The following is a 5,702-nucleotide window of genomic DNA, read 5'->3' on the forward strand; positions in this document are numbered from 1 at the left end:
AATCCTTTAGTTCAAAAACCCTTTCGAGTCAATTCTACTTCCTCAAAAATCAATACATGGTTCCAAAACGATCAAGAGAGGAGAAGGGAAAGGCACTAGTTAATAATTCTTATTCTTAAAAGTTAGCTAAGTTCTTAAGTTTAGGTTAGAATTTCACTATTTTTTAGTTATTTTTCTAATTAGTTTATTTTTTATTAAGTTGTTTTAATTTTATGTTTATTTTTTTATTTTAGTTATTATTTATTAGTTTTTATGTTTTTGTAGGATTTAGAAGAATAAGGCTTAATTATGTGAAAAAAAAGTGTTTAAGGAGTTTAGGCCTTCTTCGTACATGTCGTGGTATTTTGAGCATAACTTTCACTCTAGGACTCTAAATGATGCAATTCTTAGACCCTTGGAAAGCTAAGATAATAGATATAATCTTATGCATAATCACTTTGCCTAGTTCATCTTCGATGATAGAGAAAAACAGATTGGAAATTGATGAAGTGTAGTAATCAACATGAAGAAGGCATGAAAAAAAGGGAGTGTTGCAGCTTAAATGGGGTGGGCTACGACGTTGAAAAGGAAATTTTGAAAAAATGGCTAAAAAGAATAAAGTTATGTGGGCCAACTTAAGTCTATTGGGCTCTACAATTGTTCTAAGCCCATATTAAGAGTTTGTAAGCCAAAGTAGTTTAGTTTAGGGAAAATTAGGTTAAGTTTCAGTTATAAATAGTTAACTTAAAGAGTAGTTAGCCACACACATTGAAAAGAAATCCTGAAAGAGATTGAAGGAGTTAGAAGTTGAGGTTTAAGATTGAAAATCAAGGTTGTCAAAAATTTGTTTATTTTCTTCCTTAGCTTTTATTATTCTTCTCACTCTTGATGGCTAAACTTCATCTGCTTTTATTTATTTTTGCAATGATGAGCAGTTAAATTTTTTTTTTCTAGGATTGCAATTAAACTAGCATGTAGTTTAAATTTTTAATCTTTCTCTTGATTATTTTCAAAGGGATTAAATTGTTCATTTCAATTTGCTCTTAATACTTTTAATTAATTGGACATCAAATAAGTTGATCTAGAAGCCTAAACAAATTTAAAAAAGGGAGTTTAGTGTACACTAAATTTGGAATAGCATATATTCATATTTATGTGCTTAGATGAATAAATTGATTTCTGTATATGATAAGAATATACCCATATGCCATATGTAGTCAATATTAGAGTCTGAACTTAATAAGTTTATTTTAATTTCAATTCACATAGGAATATAGTATATTGGTTAGAATAAGTATTTTTATAAAAGACTCAGGAGAGGATTTTAAACAATTGAGAATTATAAATTAGCAATTCAACCCATTGGATTAAGTTAGGAGAGAGAGCTAAGCTTTAGATTAAGTGTGACGGATTTTGTAATCCCAAGCTTTTCCAAATTTTTATTCCATTATATTTTTGCTTTGATTTTTAGTTAACATTAATTAGTTTAGTTTTTGTTGATTAATTTTTAGTTAATTTAATTATCCAAATTTTGATTTTTTGAATAAAACTAAATTATTTTAATTTTGGTATATAGTGAATTTTTTAGAACAATTCTCTGAGGGATCGATACTTTGCTTACTAATATACTATCTGTTCGATATGTATACTTGTGTAGGTAGAATTTAATTAACAAGTTTTTGATGTCATTGTCAGGGATTTGTTTTCTAGATTTTTTACTAATGCAAATACCAAGCAAATTTAGACTTAACCAAACCTAATTTTATTTATTTATTTATTTATTTTATTTCAAAGCATCTTTGGTCATTCAATGCAAAGGAAAAACTTAAAACTTATTCCTTTTGATCCAGAGACAGAAGAAACTTTTAGAAGTCTTTGGAAGGAAAATATGCAAGTTCAAACTTTAAATCAAACAATGGTTCAGGATAATAATAATCATGGTAACAATATTGTCAATCAGATTCTCAAAGAAAATAAAGCTTTGTGGGATTATGTTGTCCTTCTTTTTCATGGCTTGCACCAAAGCATTAAAATACCTCTTACCAATGCAAACAATTTTGAGATCAAGCCTACTTACATTCAGATGATTGATAACTACATTATATAGAGTTATTTTGATATATTTTGGGGGCTTAAGTAGTTATATCTTTGAGTTTTTAGATTCAAATTTTGGCTTGTTAGGTATTTTTCTAGTTTAAATTAGATTACATGTTGAATAATTAACTTAAGTTATTTTAATTCAATTCTACTGTATTTTGCTTTCATTTACTTTAAGAAGAGTTAATGTTGATTTCTCTTACAGTTTTGTGCAAAATATGTGATAAGCAAGGTGCATTTGAGTCAAAATAGCACAACAATGGTGAAGGCTCCATTTGTACATATTGTAATAATTCAATGATAACTACAGATACAGTAGTCCAATTGATGTGATTCTTGATAAATTGGAAAGATAAGAGAATCGGCTACAATTTTCATGTTTACAACTTTGCCCAGTTTGGAGTAGATTGAGGTGAAAATAATGTCAAAAAATGATAGATGGATGTAGTTTTGCACAAGGCAACATGGTGGCTGAAGGCCCAACTCTGAATTACTCATGGCCATAGCGCTGAAGGAGCTACCACCACAGCACTGGGAGGATTATGGTCATGACGCTGAGCTGGTGGGGTGTATCATACACATTCCTAAGAGTAAACCACTACGGAGTTGGAGAAGTAGTGTTGTAGCACCACCCATGTTTGCCACGACACCATGGTGCCAATAAGTCATGGCCTCGGCGCCACCTCGATTTTCAAAAATAAAATTTTGATGAAAAATTGGAAAGTATGGCATCTAGCACATATTTAAGGGAATTTTTTAGAGCATTCAAAAGTGATGATGACAATAGCTTTTCTGGAGAATTGGAGCTGAAACTTAAGGAATAAATAGCAATTGATTCAAAATTAACCAAGCTTTAACATTAGTTTTTTTTTTCTCTTTTGTGTGATACTTATTTTCTTCTTTTGAATTCATAACTGAGTTTCTTTGGATATTATTTTATTTCGATATCATGAGCTAATTTGTTTTTCTAAGATTGTGGTGGATTTCAACATGCAGTCTGAATATTTGTTTCTCTTTTATTTATCATGAATGGGTATCATTTTACTTATTCAAATATGTTCGTAATGCGTTTAATTGCCAAATCAACAATTAATTGACTTGTGAATCTAATCGACACTCGACAAAGAGATTTTAGGTTTGGATAAGATTTGAATAATGTATGTTCCTGTCACTTAGGTGATCTGGTTTGCTATTTGGGTAGACATACACCAATTGCCACACATAAAATAGGACACTTGCTTAATGAACTTAATTTAATTGATTCCTATAAACATATAGTGAACTAATTAAGTTAAGTATTTGTGCATGCATCACGATAGAGACTTGTCTAAAGCTTTGGACAAATGAAAGATAAATAACAAGAGAAACTGGTATCAAATGAAATGTTAAATGAACCCATAACCCTAGGTCTTTAATCTACTGCTTTTCTCAATATCTTTAATTTTTGTTGGTTAATTTAGTGTTTTGTTTTAATTTCATTTTTGATGAGCTTTTCAATTTTCAGATTGCTTAAATAAGATTAATTTGTTATACAATTTTAATACATAGTGAAACTTTAGAAAAAAATCCTTGTGGCAATGATAATCTGGACCTACTATCTATATTACTTGCTCGATATACTTACGTGTGCAAAATCGACAACAGTGATTTAGTCTTCTGTTCAGTTTGGTGGGTCACCTAGTGATGATCTTAATTCCCATATGGTTAATTTCTTCAAAATTTGTGACACTTTCAAATATAATGGAGTGACTGGTGATGCTACTAAACCTAGACTCTTTCTTTTTTCACTAAAGGATAAGGCAAAGAGTTGGCTAAATTCATTACCAAACTAGATCTATTACCATATGGGAGGACTTGGCTCAAAACTTCTTGGCGAAATTCTTTCCATCTGCAAAGGTTGCAAAGTCGAGGAATGATATAACTTCATTCACATAATTTGATGGTGAATCCTTATATGAGGCTTAGGAATGATTTAAAGATTTGCTTAGAAGATGTCTACACCATGGGCTTCCTCAATGACTTCAAGTTCAAATATTTTATAATGGGTTGGTCAGTTCAATCAAATCTACAATTGATGCAATTGGCAGTTGGGCATTGATGGGTAAACATCTTGATAAAGCATATAATTTGTTAAAAGAGATGGCATTTAATAATTACCAATGGCTTTCCAAAAGATTTTCTTTTAGAAAAAATGCTAGTATTTATGAGATTGATACATTAAATGCTTTGACTACACTAGTAGTTGCGTTGAGAAAAAGATTTGACATAACGAGAGTTAATGTTGTCCAAAACTCTTTAATAACTTGTGATTTGTATGGAGATAGCCATTCCAGCGATCAATGTCCATCTAATCCTGAATCAATTCAATTTGTTGGAAACTTCAACAGGCAATAAAATAACATACATTCCAATACCTATAATTCTAGTTGGAGGAACCATCAAACTACTCATGGAATAATAAGCCAAGATCTTCAAATCCAAGACTTTGTATCCCCAAAAAGAAGCTTACTATGGAGAAGATGTTCATGCAATTCATGACAAAGATTGATGCCTACATGACAAAGAAGATGCCATCATTCCGAGTCAACCAACATTAATTCGTAATCTTGAGATTCAAATGGGACAACTCGTTAGCTCCACCAGTAATACACCAAAAGTCGATCTTAAACATTTTAAAAGCAAAAAATACTCAAATTTAGCACCTAAAATCATGATTCTTCAAATCATAACTCATACCTATTAGTTAATTCTTCAAAAATTTGCTCTTTATATGTTTCAATCTTTCAAAACAACCATTCGACACTGAAGTGGTTGAACCTTTTCAACAAATTTTTCCATTTTCACTTCAATAAATAGGGTTTTTCAGCTATATTTTCAAAGCACAAAATCTACAAACCCATTGAAAGAGAATTAGTTTAACACACAAAAAGCTCTATTCCCTACTTTTCAAACTCTTAATCCTTTAGTTCAAAAACCTTTTTGAGTCAATTCTACTAGCTCAAAAATTGATCCATTGCTGAGAAGTTAGCCATGCATATTGAGGAGAAATCTTGAGAGAGATTTAAGAAGCTAGAAGTTGAGGCTGAAGATTGAAGATCAAGGCTATCAAAATTTTGTTTATTTTCTTCTTTAGCTTTTATTATTCTTGTTACTCTTGATGGGTATACCTCATATGTTTTTATTTATTTTTGTAATTATGAGCATGTAAATTTATTTTTCTAAGATTGCAATTGACTCACATGTAGTTTAAATTTTTAATCCCTTTCTTATTTATTTTCAATGGGATTGAATTGTTTATTTGACTTTGTTTTTAATGCTTTTAATTGACTAGCTACTAATTCAATTGATCTAAAAACCTAAACAAACTTGGAAAAGGGAGTTTAGTGTAGACCAAAATTGGAATAGCATATGATCATATTTATTTGCATAGATGAATAAATTGATTTGTGCATAGGATAGGAATATACCTACATGCCATATGTTGCCAATATTAGAGCCTGAACTTAACAATAGTTTAATTTCAATTCACATAGGAATATAATGTTTTGGCTAAAGTAGATATTTTTATTAAAGACTCAGAAGAGCATTATAAATAATTTAATACTCTAGATTAGCAATTCAACCCA

At 30.1% G+C, this 5,702-nt stretch overlaps 1 non-coding gene across 1 annotated transcript; it reads right to left on the reverse strand.

Annotated features, from left to right (window-relative positions):
• Positions 1-3,977: 3,977 nt before the first annotated feature.
• LOC149526333 (small nucleolar RNA R71) lies at positions 3,978-4,086 on the reverse strand. The gene has a single exon (XR_016352123.1). It is a non-coding gene; the product is annotated as a small nucleolar RNA R71 (small nucleolar RNA).
• Positions 4,087-5,702: the final 1,616 nt, after the last annotated feature.

This window comes from Theobroma umbraticum, unplaced genomic scaffold, assembly GCF_002168275.2.
Source record: "Theobroma umbraticum cultivar Fairchild unplaced genomic scaffold, ASM216827v3 scaffold_2.0, whole genome shotgun sequence".
In the NCBI taxonomy this organism is placed as follows: domain Eukaryota; kingdom Viridiplantae; phylum Streptophyta; class Magnoliopsida; order Malvales; family Malvaceae; genus Theobroma; species Theobroma umbraticum.